Below are 27,781 nucleotides of genomic sequence, written 5' to 3' on the forward strand. Positions count from 1 at the left end.
ATGCATACTATTAGGAATGCTTGTCCATGGGTAATATTTCTAATTGGTCAAATCACAATTATTGCTGAGTGGATCTGCCCAGTATCAAATCCCTCCATACAGCCTATACCTGCAGCACATTTATGCTCTGAGCGTATAATGCTAGGCTATTATGACAGAAAAGGAGGGTTCTAGGGGGCAGGGCACAGCAAATCACCAAGATCTCTCCAAGCCCATTGAGTAGGTTAAATACCACAGGTAAGGGGTCATGTCACCCACTTCCTCCCCTTCCCTACCTTCATCCACACCTAAAGTTTCAGCCAAGAAGAGAATGCCTTCCATGTGGCTATGAGCTGAAGTGCTGCCCTTACTGTGGGCAGAAGTCACTCAACTGCAGGCAAAGATGATGCTAAGAACACAAAGAATCAGGAAAAAATTCAATTCATTACATGGGTCTGGCCTCAAAAGCTACAATCTCAAAAATCTGTCTCCTACTGACCTTATTTTTCTTTCGACTTTTCAATGCCATTGCTCCTGCCTGAAAAAAGGACAAAGAAAGTCCAGTCTCATCGCAGAATAGATAGAACAGCACAGAATAGACAGTGCTACACACAACTACAGAGCTAGAGATTAATCCTCACGCTGGGAGAGGTAAGGTAGGAAGGAAGCAATCTATCAAGGGGAGAGGCAGCTAATTCCCCCCAAAAAGGAGAATAAAATGAAAATAACATTATCAGCTCATGTGAGGGAGCTGAATCTTCCCAGATTAAACAGTTTGCCTGTTTTATATATTAAAGCCCATGAGCAGTTTATTGTTTTTGTGGAGGTAAGTGGATTCCTATGTTAAGTTAAAAAGATGGGGGCAGGGGGGGATTTTGTTTGTTTCTAGTATTATTTGGCAGAGTATAAGGAGCCCAGGCCTCAGAACTGGAAAGCTTGGGCTCAAATCCACACCCCTACTGGGACCAGCCAATTGCCCTTGGGCAGTCACTTTAATACCCACTCATCTCCTTCACTGGGAGGTTGTGGCAGCCTTTTTCAAGCAGGATTGAGAATTAAACCCTAATGCCCTAACCTAGTGGTTCATTCAACTTGAGTGTTCTCAAAATTACCTTGGAGGGCTGGTTAAAACCCTCAGAGTCAGCCTGGAGTGGAGCCCAAGAATTTGCAAGTTCCCAGGTGATGTTGATGGGGACCACTCTTTGAAAACAAATGCTCCATGGCGTTGATGGCATATAATGCATTAATTTTTCGGCTACACCTCTAGAATGGTACTAGCTATGTATCATCTTTGGGAGAATGGAGAAAAATCAGTCCCTCAAATCATTTTCCATGAGACTTTATTGTCTCATGGAACCCAGGCTGGCTGTGAGGATCAATGGGGAGGAGAGATGTGAGGTGCATTCACACTGATAGGCAGCATAAAGATATAAACCTTTGTAATGACCAACAATGTGTTGACAGAGTCTTCTTAAGTTTGTTCTTTGCTTTACATTTTGACTCTCTTGAATTTCTTTGTTTAAGGAAAAGTGGGTCTCAAACATGAGCCTTGCATTGGAATCATCTGAAGGGCCTGTTAAACACAGATTGCTGGATTGCTGGGCCCCACTTCCAGCTCCAGCATCTGGGGTAGCACCTGAGAACCAGCATTTCAAACAGGTGCTAGTGATGCTACTTTTCCTGGGACCACACTTGGAAACAACTAGTCTCTTTACTGTCTACTTCTCTAGCCTTTAGACCAGAGGTCAGGAAACTATGACTACCTGTTTTTGTAAACAAAATCTTATTACAACACAGCCGCACTCATTCATTTATGTATTGTCTGTGGCTGCTTTCAAACCATAATGGCAGAGTTGAGTGTTTTCAACAGAGGGTAAATGGCCTGCAAACCCTAAAATATTTGCTATCTGGCCCTTTATAGATAAAAAATTGGCCAGCCCCAGCTCTAGTCTTCTTTCTTCCTCTTAAACATAATATTTATCAAACATCTTCTATAAACAAGGCACTTAAAATATAATTTTATATTTTATCTTCACAATCATATAAATGGATTCTGGCTCCCTTCTAGATCACAAGGTCAAGTAATTTGCCTAAGGGCACACAGAAGCTGAATTGGGGTCAGCTACATAGTTTGCAGATCCCTGTAAATAATGAAATTGTGAGGCCCTTTGTTCAAAAATTATGAAGAATTTCAAGAAGATGAGGGCAGAGCATTCAACCAAGTCTGAGGCCTTCCCAGGGTGGGGCCCTGCGTGACTGCACAAAGTCACATACCCATGACCGGGCAGAGCACTCAGTCCCGACCCGACTGGCTCTGAGGTTTGGAACTCTCCTACATGGCTGACCCATCAGTCTCACACACCACGGCCAGCATACCCTGCCATGGTGAACCACTGCAGTTTTCCTTTGGAGATGGAATCTTCTTTCTTGAGAAACCACCCCAAAATACCACCAACATCTGTGTACCATGACCTCCCTCAAGCCCCAATTGTAATTGCCTGAGGGGAGAAATGTACCTCTGTATTCCCAAAAAACCTTGACATCTGGAAGCCACTCAATAAATGTAATTATTTATATAAAAAGTTGCTCCCCTGTGCTAGAGAGGATTTAGAATATCTTTTCAATAAATTATTGCTGAATTAGTAGATATCAAAAAAAGGCCAAAGTGAAGAAAGACAATGCAGGGATTATCATTGTAATTACTCAGAAGAGAAAACTGAGCAATAAAGACATTATACCTTATTTTGCCATCACTCAGAATTTCGTTGAGGACCCCAGTGTGAGACCCAGGGCTGTTTTCCCAAACTCCCAGCAGAGAGTCTTTCCGTTTGGGCATTCCCTCAGTACTGAGGTGTAAGTGACAGCAGTTCAACAACACACGCAAAGCCAGCCAGTGATCATTTTAAAGAATGCAGCATCTCATGTTATTTGATCACTATATTCTCTGAGCATTTAATCCTCTCAAATATTTTGCAATCACTTCCTCTAATTACAGAGAAAACACATTGGAGTGAAGTGCGTGCTCAGGAGCGTCCCCTCCTGTTTCCTTCTCTCTGTTTAATGAAGAATTTGAATCACCTTTCAGCTTCCTAATCCTATAATCCTAAAAGGAATTTACTCTGCTCCAAACTCTGCTTGGCAAGACTCTGTACAGTAGAACCTGGAGCCCTTTCACAAAGACTGTGAGAAGGGCGAGAAAACCCCGGAGGTAGCTTCCTGGCTTTCTTCCAGAAACTCAGGAAATCGGGGCCCTGGAAACAACAATCCTCTTCTGGTTAATATTCTGAAGATATGGACCTGGGAACCCTGCATTAGATTTACCTGGAGGGCTTGTTAAAATTCTAACTTTCTGGGTCTCATCTAGCCATACTAAATTGGAATTTGGAGATCTTTCTGCAGTCTATCTATCTATCTATCCTCTATCTTTCTATATTTAAATTTTCCTAAGTGATTTTCATGTGTACCAAAAATTGAGAACCAAGTGGCTAGCCATCCACATCCTCAATGTATATTCATTATATTTCTGTGTTACTTCTAGGAAACTCACTAGTGGTTCATTTTATATCCCAGTTTAAAAATTATGATTTATAAATATATAGGATCAATTAATGGCATAGCTAAAAATGTCCCTTGATCACTATGGGTCATTGCTGTGGGATCCAGAAAGCATGTCGAGGAACAATGAAATGGGCATCTCTACATCTGTAGCCACACTGGATTACAGGCCACGGTGCCCTGAGTCATTGGCTCATCTGAGTTTACAGTTAGGACATCCACTCCTCAGAAGGCTGGCCACTGTGACTATGATGTACACACTAGCTTTTCTGGGACAGCTTGTACTTCCAATATCCTGACTTATTGTCTCCATATAACACTGACATATACTAGAAATCTCAACATTTTAATATCCAAACCACACTAATCCAACATACCCAGAAGTGTATTAAAATCCTTTCTCAGGCCAAGGGTCCATACTTATTGTTCAGTGAATATGGTCACTGTAATGCAGAGAAAAAGCCCAAAGCTCAGGACTAGACTGTTTTCCCATGACCTTGTTTTATCACTTGCACATCTGCTCTTGTTCATACACTGCCAGGTACATGTCTGCACACACTTTTCTATTTACCTATTCTCTGAGAACAGGAACAGGGTTTCTTAGCTTTCTCTCCTCTCACAGATGCACCTGCAGTGTTTCTCACACAACTCAATTAATGCTCTAAAAGGGTAAGAGATGATGGCCCCTGCTTGATTTGAGTAACTCATCAGTAAAATGAGCCAATGTGCCCCAGACCACATGCTGGGAGGAATACGAATTGTAACACACCTTCTCATCAGGCCCGGGTCGCTAAATAGGGCAGACCTTTCTCTCAGAGCCTCCGTATGTTCAACTCACATGGATCAATAGAAGCACCATATTGTCTTCACAAAAGCTTTAGATCCTCACTCTTTCTAGTATACAGAAAGTCACAGACTGTATTTTTCTCAAACACAGTGATGCCCTGAAGCTTGAGCTTACACTTTGGGAAGGGGAAGCAACCCACCGTGAGTTTCATGGCCACAGACTGGGATATAACTCAACAATTCTGCTTTTAAATAGCCCCAAATTGACCTTGTAGAACTCAAAAGCAGAGAAATGCAGCAACTCTGGAGCTCAAATACAATCTCAACCTCTAAAGTGCTTTTCTGGAAAAAAAATACAATACATAAATAAAAAAACAAATGATAAAGTGCTTTTCTGTGACAAGACAGAAAATCAAAAGTTAGGAGTGCGCAGCTGCCCAGCCAGAAGCAAAGCAAAGTCCCAACAGGAGTGAGCCAACACGCTCTGGGCGACAGCTGGGTAAACATTTCCGATAAAGCCTCACAGTTTTGATAGAACCTTGTGTATATGTGATGGTACAGTTTGGTGGATTGATAGCTGCTTAAGTATCTGTAACTAAAGAGTATTGAGTAAGGACATTGACAAACTGGAGCAGATGAAGGGAAATACAAATAAAGATGGTGATGAAAGCAGTATGATATAACAGGAGGAAGAATGTGGATATTTAACGCAGAGAATCAAAGCTTGGATGTGGAGTGGGGAGAATCAGGGATGATGATGAAGGTTCTCTTCCAATACATCAAGGACCAAGACATGGAAGAAGGATTGGACTTATACAGGCTGAGTTCCAGTGGGCAGAAATAGGCTAATGGATGAAAGTTACTGGGGAATAGATTTCAGCTAAACATAAAGTGTTTTTCTGAAAATCAGAATTGTTCAGAAATGGAAGGGGCTACTGAAAATTTTAGCAGAAGTAGAATGTCCTTTTGTCCGAGACAGTTCTTCACTGGGTGGCAAATCAGGATGGTGGACCTCCCAGAGACCTTTCAACGCCAATTCAGAGATTCTGTGTGCTAAAAACCTGCTCCCTACCATCTCCCACATACCACCTTCCTCATCCCACCTGCCAGGAGCAGTCAGTGAAGTAAGCAACAATCAGTGACGTTAAGAGAATCCAATGTTACAGGTATACGATGCCCATGAAACCCTGCTGTGAGTGTGTGTTCGTCTCCAACCCTTTCACTGATAGGTGATAATACTCTTATCAGACAGTGTGTGCAGCAGGGTGGGGTGAGCATATTAAGCATTACACCAAACTTCCTTTACAAAGGTCTTGGATTTGCCACTTGATATTAATAATTAGCTTATAATCCATCAAAGCTTTTTTTTCTCTTTGGCTAAAATTAATAAAACTAAATATTTTAGCTTCCCTAGAGAGAAGTCCTTTAGTCCTCAAATTATATGTTAAACACTACACTGTTAAGTTTATAAGCCTTCCTAAAATGCTTAGCCACTTGGCCAGTTGGAAGAAAAGACAGTAGCTTATGAAGAGATTACATCCTAACACCACTGCCACCTTCCCACTTGGAGGCAGCATGGGGTTGTGGAAAGAGACCACATGTGTGAGTCTAACCACCTTTTTCGACAACTTGCTGTGACACCTTGGGCAGCCATTTCACTTCCTCTGTCAAAGGTTACCGCCATTTTACAGCCCAAGCACAATCACCCAACAGAGAAGACTGAGCACCACTTGAATATCTAATTATATCTGAGGACCGCACTCGGAGAGGGAGAACAGATTCAAAATTCATCGTACTTTATGCTGGTCTTAATTTTTCAAAGATCTCAATAAATTAAAGTTAAAGACTTTTATCCACAGTGTTTGATGTGAAATCACAGTTTTTCAGTCATGTTTTCAACAGTCAGTTGGGCGCAAATGGTCTTCTGTTCGCAACAGCTGAAATCCATTTAGATTCTCTTGATGGCCCTTTGTTGATTCCTGGAGATCTTTACACTGTAGTGGCCTCAGCCTTAGACAATTTAATTGAATGAAATGGGAGAATGCATTTTTCAAAATGCCTAAGATGACTCTGGAAATAACTCTGGAGCGTTAACTATTTTTCAGTCTATAATCTATATATCACTGTGGACATAACTGACAGAAATTCTAAATGCTTATAATTAATCAACATCATAATTTTCTTTTCCTCCTTATATTATGATTTTTAACTGAGCAACAAGGGGGTCTTTTAAGCATGCAAATAAAACTTCATGACAATCCAACAAGCTCAGTATTGCTACCTCAATTAAGGACATTGCTACACTGAGGAGTAAAAAGAAAAAATGATCCAAGATCACCAGGAATACAAGTCTAGGCATTCCCTCTTTACTAGGGAGGCAAACTACAAGTGTCCTCTGGGAGGAATATGTAAAATACACTTATATTTACAATTGCTTCCTGCACGGCTGGCTAAATTGAAGACATCTTGCCAAGCTTCAGAAAGAAAAAGAGAGTAACACTGCCTGAATTCTCTGGCTGGTTCTGGCAAACAGCTTGGGGAGAGGGGAAGCGACTTGCTTGAGGTGATGAGTTAGGAATCTTGAGGCTGCTAAATGGAAACTCAACTGTAATTGGAACAGCTGTTTATTTTTTATGTCAGCCCTCGATCACCTCTTCATTCTCTGTGGTTCTTTGCTTAAACTTTCTGCGCAGTTGCAAGTTATGTTCTCATTGGTTGCAGATCAAGAGTGGAGATCTAAGACTTAGGTGTGTCTACAGTCCCTGTTTAACCTTAAAGAAATGGACAAAGTCTGGCATATGCAATATATAAGGCAGCAATTCTCAAACTGCTTCGACCGTAAGAAACAATAAGAAACACATTTTTCATCGTAACTCTATATACACATACAAGTGTATATTTGTGAATGTGTTTCACACAACAAAATAAAAGTTCTCTGAGATGAAATTTACACTTACTAAGTATGATGCATATTGATATGTTCCCCTCCCTCCCTCCTTCCTTCCTCTCTCCCTTCCTTTCTTTCTTCACTAGTGGTAACTCGCTAAATTGAATTCACAATCTGCTAATGGATCAGAGTCTCAATTTGGAAAAAAAAAAAAATCTTATATAAGGAACAAAAGTGAAAGACTTCTTGCGACTACAAGAAGGACACATTGGGGTGAGGAAAGAGTATTGATCTAGTAGCCAGGAGACTGAGGGTCTGTTCCTGTTAACCATTAACTGTGCAACAATTAGAAAGCAGGATGAAAGTTCTGGGCCAGTCTGTGTTTGAAACTCACCTTCCCCAGTTACCAGTTGTGAACTTGGGCAAATTGCTGAACGTCGCCATGCTTTACTCTCCACATCATTCAAATGGACACTCATGGAGCCTACCCTCAAGGGTTATTATGAGGCTTTGGTGAATTAATACAGGAAAAGGACTTGGAACAGTGCCAATGCATGGCTTTCAGTAAGCAGTCAGTAAACAGTACCTAATATTTTTAAAATTGAGGGGATAGCATCTATTCTAACTACCCAACCCTTTCACTTAGGTTTTTGTTTGTTTTCAAGGAGAAAAGAAGGAACGGAATGGGGAGAGATGACTCAAAGTTGTTCTGGAAAAAGGACCAGTGATGTCATTGACCACAAGCTCTTTTTGAGCTAACAGTGGTTTCTAAAATAGTCATCATAATCCTAGATGACAGAAGTTGAAGTAGAAAATTTCAATGGATACTCCTAACGATAACACCACACTGGTCAGAGCACATTTAGAACAGTGTGTCAAATCCTGAGGACCTTGCTTAGAGTCGTGGAGACACCAGGGAAAGGTGAACGGAACTGAGGGGATGGAGACCCTACCAATTAAACCTTGGCAGAGAAAATTGAGGTGTTTAGCTTGGAGATAGGAAGATTTACGAGAGCCTTGATAACTGCTTTCAAATGGTTGAAAAATTATTTTGAGGATAAGGAAGAAAAATTATTGTGTGGGAGTTGTGACAGAACCAGTAGATAGAAGTTTCAATGAAATAGATCTGAACTCTATATAAAGACTAATTTCCAAACAATAAAAGCTGTCTAGCCACAAAATAAGTTGCCTGGCCCAGTAGGAAGCAGCTCATCACTACAAATGTTCAAACAGAGATGAGATGACCTAGGAGGTATGCTTAACTGAATTCTTGAATTAGTAGCAAGATCAAGTCAGGTAGAGCCTCTTTAGAGCTAAAGTTCTACAAGACGACACATATAAATGGGCTTTAAAAGTCCTAAAGCTATGGACATATGCATAGTGACATTATTTCGATGCTAGGTGTACCACCTAGAAAGTCTGTGTAAGTTCTCCAGGAGATATTTTCTTCTTTAATTCTTATCCATCTGCTTCCTTAATTCCTACACCAGTCTAAAGTTTTCAGCCACAAAGCTCTCCATCAAGAAAACAGCTAGGTCTTCATGCAACAGAACTTCTTCTTGTCTACAGGAAAGAGCCAGTGGAGTTATGTTTTCTTTTCTTTCAGCTCTTTAGTAGAAAACAAACAATTTGGAGATAATTTGGGCCCTGTGTAAACTCCTCACACCCTCTCATGCCTAAAAACTGTCAAAATGTTTGACTATAAAAGGATTATTCAGGATTCATTTTATGAGACATTTGAGCTTAATTTCTGCTATTTCTTCTCACATTAGAGTACCCAGGGCTCCCCCACCCCTCAGCTTTGAGTCTGGGTTTCTCATCTCGTAGGTGGGTTTGATTAATAGGTCTGTCGATCATGTGCAAACTCCTTTGAGAAAATGAAAAGCAATGTTCGAACGTTCAAGAATAATGTCTTTTACAGTTCCCGTCTCAAGATGTCTAAGATAAAAATCTTTGTGAAAAGACATGTTACCTAAAGAAGAAAAAAAAATGCCTCCATTATACAGAACCAAGATCTCTTGGCATTTCTGAAGTAGGACTCTGAATCGGTCAGATAAACAGGGAAAGGTAAAATGGAAGCCTAAGCAATAGCCCAGAACATTTGATAAATATTTACAGCCAAATGGGATCCGACAGGCCTCGGACACACATTTTTCTCAGGAACAGGGCATTTGCAGCCTTTGTTAACAGCACAGTGACAGAAACTTTGGCTTACTTCGGTGGAATAGACCCACTCATGATGATTTTAGAAGCTGCAGCTAGAGCAGAGCCTCATTATAGGACTTTCACTCAAACCGAGGTTGGGTTATAATGAGGCCCAGTCTATCACACTCCTGCCTTATGCTCACAGGTATCTGGGAGAGGAGGAGACTGACTGATAGGTAGAGAGAAGAGGATTAAGAGGAAAAAGGATAACGATGTACATGGCAAGAAGCGGTGCAACTAAAACTATATGTGTGCTGACTTGTTTAATGTCTGTCTCTGGCCCTGGTATTAATGTCTATCTCTGCTTCAGGAGACCACGGATCATATTAGAATATAAAATGTCCACCATGGTGCCTGGCCCAGAGTAGATAATATATCTTTGTTATAACTTCTCTCCACCTTAGCTCATTTTTCCTTCTCCATCAAAATCCTGCTTCTGTTCAAGATCAAACTCAATCTACTCTGTTTATGCACACCTTGTGACCTGATAAGCCCCAGAATATTCCTTTAGTGTAAGATTGTGTTCACGTCTGTAAAGAAAATACAATGAAATTGACTGTTTCTACCCTAGAACTAAACCCAAGGAAAGAAAACAAATAAATCAAGACTCCATTCAGCTAAAGGTCTATTTCTCAAACTAGTTTCCTTGAGCACTTTACAAACAGTAGACACTTAATAAGATTTGCTAACTGAATATGTGATAAAATGTAGATCAAACATAGATAATAAAATATAGCAGTGTTTACAGTGCTTTTGTTTTATTTCATTTGTGCTGGTACGCTGCTCCTTCTTGACAAATGTTTCGTGTTTGCCAAGAACTGAAGACTTGGAATCAGAAGACCCATGTAAATGCCAAGCCAGTATGGTCACCTACTAACACTGGGAGCTTGGGAGAATTGTTTAATTTCTAGAAATCTCAGTTCCTTAGATTTAAAACTTAGAGAAAAGTACTTGCCCTGACTAGGCTGAAGGTTTGATGTGAAAATGAAATGCAACCATCATTAGGAAATTACTTTTTAAGCAACAGAGCACCATCACATGTAAGATAAGGTGGATAAGTTATAGTCTATGGGTCACCCTTTTATCTGCCAGCTCCAGGCTTAGGTCACTTTGGGGGATCCCCTAAGTTAAAGAACTAGAGAAACACGGGCATATGTGTCCTAACAATAACTTGACAATATATCATTTTAATAAGATCTACACGGACATCTCAGAATGCTCCATCTTTGATAGCTAAGAAGATTCCTGTGGAAGAAGCTTTCTCATCATGCTAAAGTTTCCCCATCAGGTAGAGAGAAACAGGATAACCTCCTAGAGGGAGAAAAACTCGGAAAGCAGAAGAATCTAGTAACATCTAGAATTAACAGCCCCTCTATGTTTTATAAACTGTCTCATCCTGCTTTTCACATGAATATTTACCACTTCTGGAAAAAGAACACATCAAACAACAAATTTTCCATTAAATGTTGAGAAAAATTATACTATCCAATAAAAAGGGAGAAAATTTTCAGAGAAATCAGGATTTCAGAAGAATTTCTAACGGTCAGTTATTTGTCAAGGTTGTGGAAGGTGACTTCTCCAAGTAGATGGTGATGAACTGTCAACACCTAAATTTACCATGATCTTTATCTGCCCCTTCCATGTGTATATAAATACACAAATAAGAAATCTCTCCTGGGTTAATTGTATATCAAAAGGCCCCATCTCAACATTTGAATTTAGCAACCTGCTAAGACCCTCACAGCAGAATCTAACAAATGAGGATATCAGTGTCACCTCTTTTAAGTGGACAGTCAGTGCAGTGACATCTGAGAGACACTGTCACCAACCCCTTTGTGATGCTTGCAGGTCTTTAGAGCAGACAATGACTTGAGCGTCTAGAGACAGTATTTCTTATGACTCCAGTGTACACTCACCACATGTCTGGAGCCAAACTGAGCTCCACAGAGAACTGAAACAGCCTAAGTTAACCGATTAAATCTTTTTTTGGTTGTTTATTGGATTTAGGACAGGGTTGAGTAGAAATGATAAACAAGGCTTTGATGATGGCACTTAAAACTTTTAGAGGAAGAATGAACATCTCAGTACAAAGTTAACTTCCTCTTTTGATTCTTCTCCTCCAAGTTTGGGAAGAAAACAGGACATTTTTAAAGCCACAGAGGCCTGTTGTCGACCCTGGAGATTAATGAAAGAATCAGACAAATCCTAAAAGCATCAGCAAAATTGTTTATCTCTGTTTTGAAATGCTGAAGGGAAAAAGGTGTGGGAGGTATGTGGCTTTACAATAAAAGGGAGAAAAACAAAAGTTTGTTAGGGAAGACATTCAACTTTCAAGTCAATTATGGCCTATGGGTGAATGAAATCAGTTTGCTGTTATTCTTCCAGAATAAAAAAAGGATGAGAGAGAGAAGTTTCCACTTGCTGGTGAGTGGCCAGGGGTGTTATTTGATACTACACCTTATACCTTACACCTTTGGGAGAGAATGGTGGGCACCACTTGACTTGTGACACAGATCAAGCCATCTCTGTAGTCCTCAAGGGGAAGGTCTTGAAACTAAAGCAGTAAGGTGATTTGACTCCCAGGAAGGACTGGGTGTCAACTATTTCCAGACTTTCTTGCTTTGTACCTTTTTCTTGGATCTTCAATTTACTATCAATCTGTTTCCATGCTCCAAACCACTGGGTAAACTGTCAAAGGCATCAATGTTATTAATCTTCAGTGGCCATGTCAATGACAGTCACTGCTCACATAAGTCCACAGAGGGATAAACATAATAGAGGGGCATTAGGCCATGAGTAGACAAGGTAAGTCTGAGGAAATGAACAGGCTGATTGTCACCGTTTTAATAAAAGCACAAAGCTCCTTTATCTGCTATATAACTTTTTATTTTGCACCAATGGGGAGCTGATTCCTTTTGGTACCAATTCAGTTCATAAGGCTTCAGGGAAGATAAATCTTTAGCTAAAGAATAGAGAGAACAGTATCAGCTTCAAAACACTACTTCTTGGGATCCTATAAAAAGGCCCCTCCAAGTACTGACCTGAACAAAACCCCTGAGGGTGCTCTAAAAGTGGTCCACATGTGACATCGCATGAGCTGCTAAGAATGCACCTTCACACAGGCAGAGCTATCTGGCTCACAAGGGGACAGAGCCCTTGGCTTGTGTTCCATTAGCTCTACTCCTCACCAACTGAAATACATGGGTGTGAGCTCGACCTGTACAACCTGACTCACTGGGAGCTTGGTGTAGAAATTGATCATCTTCCCCGGGAGAGAGCAGGACCAGCAGCACTCTGGACTACTCCACCACTGAAGGGGCTTAGGCTGCCTTTCATCTGGGATGGACACTGGTTGCTCCTCTAATGTGTAAGCTCCTTATTGAGGCCACAAAATGATTTTCTTTATTTGGGTTGCTCCAGATCTTTTCTAGTCTGACTCTACTCTCTTGCACCCCAGTACCCTACCATCCTACTACTGAGCCCTTGCGTTTTGGAGCCTGAGTTCATGGTACTTACAGTTGGATGTTCTGCTGCTACTCCTCTATGTGATCTTTGTTTGACCACCTCTGCTTAGGCCTTTGGCATCCTCCTGGATAAGCTCTGGGAATCCTGGACATCGTTGGCCACTGATTCATTGTATTTTCTGCCTAAGCCTTTTCTGATTGTCAGTGGTCCAAGAATTTTATCCACCCTGGGTGCTCACCCTAGAATAACCAATCCTAGCCAGTCCTTGCTCCTGTCTTCTTATCCTGAAGACCTGACACAGCCCTGGGCCTCAGCCTTTGCACATCCACTCTGCTTTTCCACCACTTGAATCCTAGTTGAGAACAAGGAAGGGCCCTCTATTCTGTCATCTCATTATCGGAGCTGCTTTTTCTGCCCTAACAGTTGGAATCTCTAGTTCTGTCAAGAAGGGAATTCATAGGTAAACTTGTTCATGCTCAGAGTAGCCAGAAAGAGCTGGACACACCTGGTTAGCTGGACTGATGCGCCAACCAAGAGACTGGGGACTTCCCCAACCGAGAACAGCAAGCCAGTCAATGAAGGAGGTGTGATTTTGTGTGTGAATGACTCATGGCCTCAGATGAATGGTGCTAGGCTCTCTTCAGTCATCAAACACCTCCTAAAGGCCCACTGGGCGCCAGGCACTGTGTGAGGTAGGAAAGTTAAAAAAGCCTTCTTTTAATAAGTACCTACCTTGTATCAGGCCCTTTACATAGTTCGGTTCTAATCCTTCCAGTAACACTCAAAGGGAGTTCATGTCCCCACTTGACAAAGGAGAAAACTGAAGTTAAGCAAATTTCTCAAGATCGTACACTTACTAAAAGGAAGAACAAAATTCAGACCCAATTCTGTCTGACCCAAAACTCTAAGTTCTTCCCAAATACCACATGGTAACACTACTCACTCATTCACTAATCATTCATTTATTTGACAAGTATTCCTGAGAGCCTACTGCAAGCCAGGGTCTCTGCTAAGTTCAATGTGAGAAGATCCTTCACCAGGAATTACAAGGTCACTTTGGAGGTGCTCATGGGAAGCTCCTTGTGGGCTTTAAAAAGCCGACATTTATGTGTAGCAGCAAATGGAAAGTTGGCTTTACTTTAATTAATAAAAATAATAATAAAATGTACAGTCAGTAATCTTTAAAAAGGAGAAATGAGGCACCGGCCCGGTGGCGCAGTGGTTAAGTTCGCATGTTCCGCTTCTCGGCAGCCTGGGGTTCGCTGGTTCGAATCCCGGGTGAGGACACGGCACTGCTTGGCACACCATGCTGCTGTAGGCGTCCCACATATAAAGTAGAGGAAGATGGGCATGGATGTTAGCTTAGGGCCAGGCTTCCTCAGTCAAAAAGAGGATTGGCAGTAGTTAACTCAGGGCTAATCTTCCAAAAAAAACAAAAACAAAAGGAGAAGTGAGGGGCCAGCCCTGTGGCTGAGTGGTTGAGTTCACACGCTCTGCTTCAGTGGCCCAGGGTTTCCCCGGTTCGGATCCTGGGTGCAGACACGGCACCGCTCATCAGGCCATGCTGAGGCAGTGTCCCAGATGTCACAACTAGAAGGACCCACAACTAAAATATACAACTATGTACTGGGGGGATTTGGGGAGAAAAAGCAGGAAAAAAAAAAAGAAGATTGGCAACAGTTGTTAGCTCAGGTGCCAATCTTCAAAAAAAACGGAGAAGTGGTTGCCAAGCTAATGAAACTCCCAAAGATGAGGTTTTCTCCATATTTCTGATGGGTGCTGAAGTTTTAGAGGAATTGGATACACCTGAAAGGGGACAGGGTTCTTCCCACTGAAGGTTTCTGTGTAGACCTGAGAGCCACAGACTCTAAGCACCTTCTTTTTATTTTCAATTGAAACCACTTCTACATATGAATATAAAAGTACACTATCCTACCAGGAAAAATATGCAAGCATCAAAAAATGAAATGGGAAGGCTTTGATCAAAGTGGGCTAAGGAGTATCTTGGACTGAGTAAATAAAGATTTAAGTAGTCAAGGTGGCAAGCAGTGAGCTATGGAAAAGCTACGCCTATTCTTAAAAACCTTCATGTATACTCTTTACAGTCTTTAGAAGTCCCATCTCTAAGGAATGGAATGGAATGAAAATGGATAAAATGCTAGAGCTGGAAGGCTTCTTACGTATCATTCAACAGACCCCTCTGTTTGGTGCCTAAAAAAAGTGAGACCCACAGCCTGACTGACAGCTGGAGTGGAAGCTGTATCTGTGGCTGCTGGGGGGTACAGATGAAGAGCTCAAGGCTGACTTGATTTCGCTTGTGCTCAGCTGTCATCTGAGCCCATAAAGAAACCGAGATACACACCTAGGCGCTGAACTCATGACATACTGAGGGTCTCAGGTTTCCCATGTCATTTTATTTTTGGAAAGACATCTTCAAGATGCCAGCAGGGTTTAGCGTAATAGACTGGAAGAAGTTTTATTTGAACAAGAGTATCTTCACTGACACATTTTTCCATGTATCATCTTCTGGCAAAAATAAAAAGTATTTCCCTAAGGGCATAACTGTGAATTAGTCAGAGTTGCTGGGGATTCCAGTTTTATTTTTCCGATGACCTTCTTCTGATTTCTGAATCTAAGGTGAGTTTAAAAGGTTCTAGGCTTAGATCAGGGCATGGGAACCACAGCGCCTGGGCTCCCAATGCTGCCGTGGAAGGACCTGCTGCGCCAAGTTCCCTCACCTGTACAGAAGGTGTTTACTTGGAAAAGGTGTCAGGGAAAGAAGAGACACATGGGGTGCAATGATGTGGAGAAACAGCAAGCTGGAGAGGTCTTAACATTACATTTATTGAGAAAGTGCTCGTTTCCAGGCAAAGCGCTAGGTGACTTACACATATACTTAATCATTCTTACACAAGGTGAGTATTGCTCCCTTCCCTATATGAACGAGAAAACCAAGGTTCAGAGAGGTTGTCTAACTTGAACAAAGTCACAAAGCTAGCAAGTGTTGAAGCTGAGATTCAACTGCAGGTCTTGTACCTGCACCTGGAGAAACCCCTCCGCTATACTGCCTTGCCTTCAGATGCCCCTCAAAAGCATCCAGAGATTGGACACTAACTAGGCACATGGGGCTAAGCTCCTTCTGTTACTGGGAAATTCTTCCTAAATAAACCAGAAATCTGCTTCTTTCAACCAGGTCCCATTGGTTCTAGTTTTCCTTTGGGGAACAACTGGTTTAGCAGAAATCCTCAATCTCCTCTATAAATAAAGCAGAAATGTATAATGATGCCTCTGGTACACAACACCAGCTACCGTGTCATCTTATGTCTGTGGACAAGAGAGCAAAGAACAAAAGGGAAAGGGGTGTTAGAGTCTGAAAGTCTTGGTGAATCCCTATTGTCACTTTATCACTAAACACCTGAGGACTTTGAGTAAATCACTTAATCTGCCTCAGTCTCTACTTTTTCTTCTGTAAAATGGAATTAATTATCCTTGCCCATTTCACATTTTAGGTGCTTACCAAGTATAAGAAGGTATATAAAACAGCCACATTAATATAAGCCATTTTTAGTGTTTCATACCCTGCGTACGTGTTTAGAGCATGGCCCGACTCATTCCACGAGCACAGGGAATGAAACGGCTTTGTAAAGGCTCTCTGGCTGTAACTACTGGTAGATGGTCCTGTACCTAGTGGAGATGCATTAATATGTCCACAGACATCCTGATCAGCTAATCTAGACTGATACATATTTAAGGAAAGTGGAATCACTAAGATTGGCACAAGGGCCCAGGTTCTTCACGTGTTGGATTGTTTACGGCATTTTTTTAAAAAAAGATATTATGGAGGAAGATGGGGGAAGAGTTTTTGCTGCAAGATGGGGGAGTTTCTTTTCACAGCTGAGCTACATTACTGATTCTGAGACTGGCCCAGTCTCGAAGGGACAGACACATCATCACACCCTACTGAGACTGTGTTTGATGAATTGTATCTCAGAACACCCTGCTCATGGTGGAGGCTGTGTCATCAAGCCAGAGCTGTCCTCTGAGTTCACATGCTCACAAATGGATCTCCCACAGACAGACCCCTGAACACTCTTCAAGTCACGCTGATGAGGAGGCCAGACATCGCAGCTCCCTTTGCCATTGGTTGTGGAGTTGATGATGCTGAGGACACATAGCATGGTTTGATGCCCTCACCTCCATTTAGCGCATCATACGTTATCTCATGTTTCTGAGGGTCGTTTCTGTCCTCGGGACTTTGCAGGAGACAAGCTTTGCCTCTTATCTGAGAGCCAAGGACGTTATCTGAACCTCTGCTGCCTGTAGAAAGGCTGGTGTCAAACCAAATGCACTGGTTGAAGTACCTCTTTTAGGGGAAACAAACAACTGTACTTCCGCACATACACTTGTGCGTGTGCACACACAGACTCCTGGAAAGAATTATGCACAAAGCCACTGAAGCCCATAGCATGAGCCCTGCCATGCTAACCTGATATCCTATGGACCTATCCCCTGTCCCTGCCTGGATGCCATGTCTGCCTTCCTATCTAAAACAGGATGTGCCCGACGTTGGTCTTGTGGGCAGAGAGCCCTGAGCAGCAGCTGAGAGAGGAAGGGCTTGGCGAGCCAATGAGCCACTCACTTGGAGGCACTGGCAGCTGCCTTTGAATTTGGGAGAATCTTTTCTTCCCCAGGTGAAGGAACCTATTTTGTAGGCACGAAGGAGGAAGAGGCAGGTTAAAAAAGTAAGATGACACAAAGGTTGCTTGACAAAAAGCAGAGGGAAGAGAATGGCTTTCCATTCTCCTCCAGGCTCTGGCCTCAGATGACAGCTGAGGACAAGTGGAATCAAATCAGCCTTTAGCTCTTCCTCTGCGCCCCCAGCCACCACAGACACGGCTTCCACTCCAGCTGTCAGTCAGGCCGGAGCACTCAGAAAATGCCCATGATTAGCGCCTGCCTCAATTGGGAGTGTAAATGGAGAATCACAGCTCACGCCTCAAAGTAGCTGGAGCCACACACCCATTAATTTCTACGGAGCCAAATGTAAACAAAAAATGAATGTTCCTGTACACGCTCCAAATTTTATTTCCCCTGCTAAAATGTTGGGGGGAGGAGGGATAAGTTCCTCTCTTACAGTCTTTTCCCATATTTGAAATGATGTGTATGTTTGACATCCAACCAAATGATTCTCAAAGGGAGACAAAGAAAGCCCCTGCACCCCCATTTGTCAGTATTTAAGGCTTAATGAACTCTTGGCGAGTTCTCTCCTCCCAGAGCTTCATGGTTGTTATTACTGTTTAATGGTGATCCGTTCAATGCTCCAACATGCCAAGAAGGCTTGCTCGTAATCAGAAATATATATTTATTTGCTAGTTGGGTAATCTACAGAGAGGTTTTCTGGAGATCGCCACATTCACTAAGAACCACCACACCCAGCTGTGCTCTTTGTATTTCTATCCCAGGCGTTCTCCAATGAGCGGGGCCCCTGGGTCCAGCCTGCCCAGGCTGCTCCTGCCTCCATCTCAAAGATAATCTCCCTCAGCTGTGTATGAATCTGGACTGAGAAGAGCGCGTTCAGAGCTCTAAGCCTTTGGGTGCAAAAGATTCTCTACAAATGCACATTCAGAGTAAACAAAACCCATCAGGCCCCTGCAAGAGTCCGACGCCTGATTGCGCTAAACACATCACGATGGAATCTGCAATTGGCAAAGTAATTGGCGTTATTACAGCTGATGGGGAATTTCTGATGCTGCCTGAGCTCTCCTTTGAAATAATACTCAGCCATTTAATTTGTCCAGCTCTCGTTTAGCTGATTGCTCTTTTCTGCTGGAGTTTATCAAGAATGAAACGCCCTGTCTCTCCAAACGCCTGCAGGCTGAGATTTCACAGGCATTTCCTTTTTCAGCATCCTCCCCATTCTCTTATGACCCCGTGCCTTAGTCACCTTTCACAAGATGCCAGTGACGCAATAGGTTGGAGGCAGGTGAATCAAGCTTTGATTTAATCCAAAGCTGTGTATTTCTACTCCTAACTCCAGTGGCAGTGAACACTCCTGCTACACTCTAAAATAGTGAGGAAAGACACACAAACCTCCAAAGATTTGGTTGTCCTAAAAAAGGCTCACAAAATTTGTTAAGTCTAAAAATAAAACAAGTGATAGAAGACATCTTCATTATAAGCACAAAGCCAGAAGGCATTAGAGAAATATCAGAATTTGGATAAATGCATTTTTGGTCGGGGGATCTGTTTTCACCACTGATACATGCATCTCTAGGATGGGTTTTACAAATATTCATTGACCATCTACTTTTTGCTGGAAGCAAGCAGACTCTATTTTAACACATGCTCATCGCCTCATTCCCCACTTTGGCATTTCTGTTCCTCCCCAAATGAAGGGCAGGAAAGCCAAATTTAGCCAGCTGTATTTTCTCACAGTACAGACAAGGCTGGCGTCTGGGCACAGACCTTTCGTTCCCATCAGTAAGCTACTTGCCCTGTCAGCATGTCGATGATGGACTGCTTACTGGAGGCCAGAGTCCTGGGGCCAGGATGGCTCCCTACTGCAGGTGCCATCTCTGTCTGATGGCACAAAATCTAGAATGCACGTGGTCTTTGGATCACCCCTTGTCTCACTTTTAATATAGAAACAACTGAATGCATGGTTATGAAAATTATCACATAAAATACCCCAAAATTGAGCCCTAACACAGTCTCCCTGTACAGCACCCATCCAAATGCCCTTTGGTATAGTTCTTCACTGATTATTCTGGGCAATAAATCTCTGTGCCTATGATTCTTGTACAGAGTCAGAGCCAAAGAGGATGTCCCGAATTATGCTGAGATCACTGGACCCCAGGGGCTTGTTCAGATGAGGCAATACTCTGGTGGTTGAAAAAGCTCTTGAAACATTTGTTTTAAATAATATTTAATACTTTATAGCTACTCCTTTTCCATGGGGGAAAGATAAAATGCTAATTCATAAAATGCCATAGGTGGTAAGGAAGGAAGCAATCAATGAAGACACTTTTGGGTGTTCTCTTCTCCCAGCTAAAGAGTCCCTATGTGTCCCTTATCCATTCTGTCCATCTCTGCCCTCCTCCGTCCCCTTCTAGGGTCATTCTCACCCAGCCAGAGTGTCTGCCATTGCTCAGTCGAATGATAAGTGTCATAAACAAACTGGTAAGATCAGGAAAGATCTAGATTTTTTGTTTATGTTTTTCTTTATTCTACAGTAATCCCAAATTCTAGTCAGATTGTCTTGGGAAGCCACAATTTGTACTCCAACTCTGACTTCAGTGGCCCACGTTCAATTTCAATTATGTAACTTACAAGACTAATAAGAATTATGGCACACATTTATAGAGTGCTTTCCAATGCCAGACACTGTTCTTTGGTCCTATCTATTCAATCCCCCTCAAAATCCCATGGGACAGGCATCCTTCTTTCACTAATGGGGAATCTGAGCCACATGAAAGTTAAATAACTTACAGAGGTCACACAGCTAGTACAGGGCAAACCTGTGATTCAAATTTATCAGTTTGGGCCCAGAATTGGTTCTCTTAAGAACTAAATGATAAAAAAACGGGAAATGTTCTTTGTGCTACTTATTTAATATAGCAGGGTGGGAGAGATTTATGTTATGTTCCTAAATGAGCATCAATTTTTATCATTTATAGTAATAAAAATTATATGAACATCACATGTCGTTTTCCTGTCTCCTGCATCATTGGCTTGGGACACTTGGAAACATGGTTCTGCCAGTGACTCTGATAGATACTTTTAGGAAGGTGGGAAATGTAGAAGGAAGATCACAGGAGATAGGGGAAGAGGATGGTCATTATCAGGGAAATATCAGAAAACTGGTGGAGGCTGCTTGAAGACTTCATGTGGCCTCTAAACATAAGCAGGCAGATGGCTGGAAGGTACCACTTGAGATCTGCAAGCTGTTCCACTATGAGGGCCCCTCTTCTGTGGGGGGTCTCCTGATGCCTCTCAATCGATCCCTTTTGTTTGGTACAAGATGGTAAGAAAGGGGTTGGGTGGATGGGTGAGAGGACAAGAAGACTGAAATGTGAGCCAGGCAGTAAGGATGGTATGGACTTAAAAAGTGAGCCTGCTCATTTGTTGGAGAGATGGACCTTCCTTCTCATGGTGCATGTTTGGAACTATCCTGCTAAAGGAATTATGAAGAAGAAGACACCTTCTTTCAAGTCCTAATGGTGGATGTGAATTAGCATTTCCTGCATGAGTCATTCCTAGACCTAAAAATGTATAGAACAAAGTTATGCATCATATTAAAATTTAGACACAAGGAGATCTGATGTTGTAACTCAATCTGATAATAAACACAGGTATATGAGATATATCACAAAACATCAGTGACCCCAGGCCTCAAGTGAGCAGAATCACAGGACAATTTTTCAGAAACTCAAGTTGAAGCCTCTTTACCGCAAGGATGGAAGAGAAAAACAAGAATAGAAAACTAGAAACACGAAGACGGTGGGAGCACAAAGTAAGCAAATGTTTTGAGTCTCAAGGGATCGTAGAAATCATCTAATCATACACCCTTGTTGCTATTTTTTTTTTGTTTGTTTTGCTTTTGTTATAGATGAGAAAACTATAGTTGAAAGAGAAGAGAATGACATTTAAAGTTATTCATCACTGATTGGCCTCACTTTGTTTATACTTCTTTTCTGAGCAGTTGAGTTTAGATCCGATTTTGAGAGGCTAAACCATATTTGAATATCCTAGCAGGGATAATTTATACTGACTCCTTTGATAAAGTGGGAAAATCTTTATGCATATGAACAACCCCCCTCCTCTCCCAACACTCACCTGCCATCTATCAATTTTCCTGGTGTAAACTTCCACACATTAGGTTTGTTTTAAGTTGGGCCCACCTGCATGCGGCCCTCAGGTGGTCAGAACATCTTGGGAGAAACACAATATTCACTAAAGTCTAAAGAGATTTAGTATCCCAGGAGAACTTATTAAGACTTCAGAATATTCCACTGAAATGCCAGACACTTTGGAAACACCTGGCAAGCTTCTCTCCCCAGCACCAAATGCCAATGCTGGTTTAACAAAATAATCTACTAAAAACACTGTGAAATCAGGGAGCGCAAAAAATGTATACTTGTAGTATGAAACTCCTGATTTCATGGAAGAAAAGCAACAGTCAGTTTGGGTTTTAGTGCAGGCTATGTGTATGCATGTGAGCAAATACTTTTGTTTAAAATGCTCTATTATTGTTCTATATGTCCATTTTTGGTAAGAAAAATAATTAAGAGGGTTGGCTAAGGAATTATAGATAAAGATCCATGTTTTGTGTAGGTATCCTATGGCCAGAAAGACACCTTTACAGGTGGAGCTCTTTTTTTTTGGAGGGGAACTATTATCCATAATACAAATATATTCACAAGAACTCACAGAAGAAGACAAAGAGTCTAGATCCTACCATTTTGATAAAACTAGAAAACTGTATAATTAAAACAGTCCTTCTCAAATGATTTTTGGTGAATGGCCAGATGATTTTTCCCCAACCCATATTTTTGTGTGGTTACTTTGGTACAATAAAATAAAGATAATTTAGTAGAAGAATGATCATATGCTTGGATATCACGGAAACATCAGATTGCTATAAAAGTTTCTAAACACTCTCTGTTTCTAGATGTATCTCATGGCAGATCAGTAATGCACACTTGACAGGCGAACACCGGTCTGCAGCCCATGCTCTTAATAGTATTGAATCAAAGAGCAAAGACACATGGCAGGTGGTAGAAGGCAAGCCTGAAGAAAGGCCTTGGAAAAAAGCCATGGGTTTACTAAACAAGAACTGAGCAAGGAAGACTCATGGCATCTACCTCATTCCAGAAGTCAGAGGATATAGACGCAGTGTGCTAGCTGACTAAATGCATTCTCTCTTGGGGTAGTATCGTAAAGCTAAGAGCCAAGAAAGAATGTCTAGGTAGCAAGCAGAGGAGGCCATCCATCTAAACACGGTCCCTAGCTAGTTTAAAATATTGGGGAAATTTTAACTATTGAGTGGAACCAGTTGGGGACAAGCACAGGCATAGGTGTTAGAGAATACATGCTTAGCCAAATCTCCTCTGCCTGGACCATGATTTCCTCCTTGGTGAAAGGGGAAGAGTAAAATATCTGATAAGGGCGTTATTCTGGGTATTAAACACCGGGGAACGAAAGAAGCACATGGTATATTCCTGACGCAGGGTAGACATTAATTGAATGGGGGGCCCTTTACCTTCTCTTCTTTTCAAGACTTCCTTTGTGCTGAAGTCTTTAGAAAATGAGGAGGTTAATTTAGATCCTTGGGGGCCTCTGAAAACACTAACATCTCTCTCTTTCTCTTTCTCTCTCTCTCTCCCCTATCTCTCGGTCTTTCAATTTTGAAATGGAGTGGGGAGGGAAGCAAGCACTGGTAGTGGGACTTCCTTATACACTGTCTTGCTTTGGGATGGTTTTCCACAAATGACAAAGCAGAATTATGTGGTGAATTAAAAACAAGCCAATTTGTTTTCTCATTGCTGTGTGTCTTAGATGAGAGATTGCCCTGCCCACCTCTGCCTCAATTCAATTCCCTCCCCTGTAGAAGGGGCAACAGCCACCATGATTCTCCATTTGGGAGTCTGGGAAGGAAGGAAAGGAGAGCAACAGAGACTGTTTGCCAAGATGGAAGGATTCAAAACACTCTGCAGCAATTCCCTCTATTACTCTGAGATGTAGGAATTGCTTTTTCCTGGAACCTGGCAAAGATAAGAAAACTGAACACGATATACAAAAGAGAAGATGAGGCTTAGGTCCTGGTCTTATCAGTGGTCAGTCTGGCTTTGAATTATCTTAACAGTGGGGATAAGTTCCAATTCAAGGTGGGAGAGCTTAAGAGGTTAAGAACACAGATGTTGGAGTCAGACTGCCTGACTTCAAATCCCAATTCTGCCACTTAGAAGTTTTGTCACCTAACTTCTCTGTGCTTACTTATAAAACGGGGATAATATAATTATTGATTCCACAAAGGTGTTGTAGGATTAAATGAGATAATATGTGCAAAGTTCAAGGAACACTTTCCGGCATATAGACACTTTTAGTAAGTATTGGCATATGTACACTCCACCAGAGGCAGTGTGAACATGTACTAACAGCAACTCCTACTGAGTCCAACAGGGGCTGGATGCTCCGGAAAATCCAGAGTTTTCACTTCAATCTTTACAACTGTTGATGCTGAACTTGTAGGCAGCAGGTGTCCACTGGGAGTAGCGTGAGATAATGGTGATTCTGTTGGAAAGACATGATCAATCCCAGAAGAACAAGCAACTTGGGAAGTCAAAAATTTCATGCTAAAAAGAGGAGCTGTGGAAGTCTCTAACTTTTCCACGTGCCGTTACTCCTCAGTGTGGGAGCCCGACTGTAGCAATCAAAATCAGAGAACACCATGATATATCACATGATGATGTATGAGGGGAACTGATTGTGGGGCCAGAGGAAAATGGAGTAAGTGTTCATTTAGAGACAACAAAGCCCTCCTCCTTTGAACACTGGGCCATGATCACTCTTAGTCCAGGGATGAACCCTGCACCTTCTCAACCTGCACTTCCTTCTGGGCCCCCACTTTGGTGAGCGATACCCCTATTTCTCTAATCAGTGAAGCAGATGCCAGGTCTGCTGACTCTGCCCTCAAGCCTTCTCTGGCATTTGTCCCTTCAGCAACACCCCCACTGACCCAGCCCAGCTTCAGACCCTACTGCCTATTACTTCTCATACGGACCAAGGGCACTGGCTCATTACTGGACCTCCTCTTCATTTCATCACACCTCCTACATCTAGTGTAACCTTTTTGTAAGTAGTTCTGACTCTGGCCCACCCTCAAACCTTCAATGGCTCCACTGTCTTCAAATGGATGTCAAAATCCAACCTCTGGATCCTGATTCAAACCAATCAACTGTAAAATGACATGTTAACATTATCAGAGAAATCTGAATATGGTTTGGGTATTAGAAAATATTAAGGAATTACTGTTAAGTTTGATAGGCGTGATAATGACCTTGTGATTATATTTGTTAAAAAGGTCTTATGCTTTAGAGAAGCTTACCGAAGTATTTATGAGTGAAATAAATTGATGACTGGGATTTTTTTTAATACTACCCTCAAAATTAAAATTAAAAACAAAAGTAGCTGGGAGTATGCATAAAGTAATATTGGCCAATGGTAATGATTATTGAGGTTGGCCCAGCGGTATGCTGGAGACCAATCGTGTCGGCTCTGGAAATCTGACTATCAAAGACTTTGCAAGCAGGTTAAACAATTGGCAGCTTAAAGCTGGTCATGGTGGGGATATTTACACCACAGAAATAAGCAAATACTACAAATCAGGGCTTTTTTGGGCAGCTTATCATTGAAGTTGAATAATAGATAATAGAAGTCGGGTAATACATGGAGGTGTATTATTCTTTTATGCCTACTTTGGCATAAATTTGAAAACCTCAATAATAGTTCATTAAAAAAAAGTTCAACTGTTTTTCCAGACTTCTAAGACCGTCTGAAGTTTGGTCCCAACTTAATTTGCAACTATTATCTCCATCATACTCCCTCTGAACCAGGGCAATTAAACCACTCCAATCTCTAGAACACACCCAAACATCTCTACCCTTGTTCTGGTCTTCATCAAGGCTTCCTCTGCCCTGGAATAAGTTCATCACCTCATTTCCTTCTCACCTATCTTGGTCCAGGTACAATGGCACCTCTACCTGGAGGACTTCCGTGCTTGCTCCATATAGATACAATTTCTCCTTCCTGTGAATTCTTAAATAATTTAACCTGTACTTCTCTGACAAAAGAAAACATTGAATTCACTGTGCGTGGCAGGCATCATGCTAGGTTGCTTTCACAACATTGTCTCATCTGACCTTCACAAGAATCTGTCAGATAAGTTGGGCAAATTTTTTGCTTAATAAAGAAAATGAGGATTAAAGACATAAGTAACTTTCCCAGGGTTACAAAGCTAACATTAGTGGCAGAACTTTCTAGAATTGTCAAATTCTGGAGAAGAGTCTGTGCACAGCAGGGAGCCCCACAGAAAGGTCTCCATGGGTGTCTCTGAATGAAATGGCAAGTCCATGACCAAAAGCCCTGTTTTCTCTACAATGAACAATGTTTCTCTGTGTGTCCTGATTTACTCTCTTCTTACCTTTCTCTACAACGTACCCTTGGCCATAGCAGCAATGTACATTTTAGAAATTCCTCAAAAATGGCTACTTTTTATAGGACAGCCATTATTAAACATACCCCACAAAATCCTGTATGAGGCACTCTTGAAGTAAAACTTCATTATTCCTAAAGGAAGTATCCTCTTTTCCTCTGAGATAATGGGCAGTTTATAAAGGAGGTGGGGACCAAGTCCTTCAGTGGGTGCTTTCCTCTGTGTGGGGTAGGTCTTTTCAAGGTCGTTCCCAGCACTGTGGCTGGACACATGAAACCTGCATCTGAGTTTGGACTCCACAGTTATGGCTATTTCTTCCCCACATCCCCCACCCAGGCACAAACGCCCACAGGCACATATATGACGACTTTACTGCAAAGTTTAAGCAATCTTCACATCTCTGTAGGAACCAAGAAACAAAGAAGAAACAAATGCCAAGAAGCCCTGGATGCTATTTGTATCCTAGAGGAAGGCACTGGATCCAGCCTTTGCCTTGGATTGCTCCTGGCAATCTCAGCTGCAAAAGGAATGGAATGTCTAGCAAGAGGGGAGTGGTAAATAAATGACGGTACTAGCAACTGGACAAAAATAGCCAGCTGCTAGAAGATTTTCCAGTGACAGGGAAAGCATGCAAACAAACAAAAAAGAAGGTAACATAAAAGCATATAAGTATAACATCAATTTTGAAAAAATCCAATAGATGCATATGTATATGTATAACAAAGATCAAAAAACTATACCCCAATATGCCGTTTTCTATATTCTAGGGTGGAATAACAGGAGATGTATTTTCTTATGTCTTTCTGTATTTTCCAAATTTCCTTTTTTAAAATTAATTTTTTATGGTTAACATCCATTACCAAACATAGTTACAATTTTTTCTTGTGATGAGAACTTTTAAGATCTACTCTCTTAGCAACTTTCAAATATACAACAGAGTGTTATTAATTATAGTTACCATGCTGTGCATTACGTCCCCAGGGCTTATTTATTTTGTAACTGGAACTTTGTACCTTTTGACCCTCTTCACCCATTTCACATTTCTACCATGAACATCTATAACTTTTATAGTGAGGGGGAAAAAAAGAATAAAAAGAAAAATGGAGAAGAAAGCATATGATTGTTGGACTTTTATGAAAGGGAAGAGATGCTTTCCCATATTTTTTTGGGGATTGGAGAGGGATGGTCTTGCAAAAGGGGATGAGGGTCCTTAATTCCCATTATCCAAAGATAAGAAAGGAGGGGACTCAAGTGCATCTGTTCCTTCAAAAAGCAAGAAGAACAGGACATTGGAAAAAGAAAGATGTGTCTGGAGGGAAACCAAATGGAAGAGAAGAGTCTGGGTGGTTTAGGTGTGAATTTCAGAAGCTTTTCCATCTGTGGCTTTAAAACGTGCTGAGAATAGTAACCACCTGTCAGCCCCAGGCCTGACTCCAGGAGACAGTGCTACCCTGCGTGGTCCAGAAGCCAAGCTCACCAGCCTGGGAAGAAGCCCCACCGCTAACGTACAAGTCTTACAACCCTGGCATTCGCCATCAGGCTCTACCTACAAAGTAATGTGTTTGTTTCCAGGAATGAGCATGGTGTCTTTACAAATTAATAACCATGGAGAGAAAAGCAGATAGTCACTTCCATACCCTCCTCTTCTCTATCTGGATGCAGAAAGGAGGACAGAGGCAAAGGGACAGAAC

At 41.8% G+C, this 27,781-nt stretch overlaps 1 protein-coding gene across 4 annotated transcripts in view; it reads right to left on the bottom strand.

Moving 5' to 3' along the window:
- SETBP1 (SET binding protein 1) overlaps positions 1-27,781 on the bottom strand; it is a 360,697-nt gene that overhangs the window by 144,642 nt on the left and 188,274 nt on the right. The gene's annotated exons all lie outside the window — the stretch shown is intronic.

Source organism: Equus quagga, chromosome 9 (assembly GCF_021613505.1).
Source record: "Equus quagga isolate Etosha38 chromosome 9, UCLA_HA_Equagga_1.0, whole genome shotgun sequence".
NCBI classification, from domain to species: Eukaryota; Metazoa; Chordata; class Mammalia; order Perissodactyla; family Equidae; genus Equus; species Equus quagga.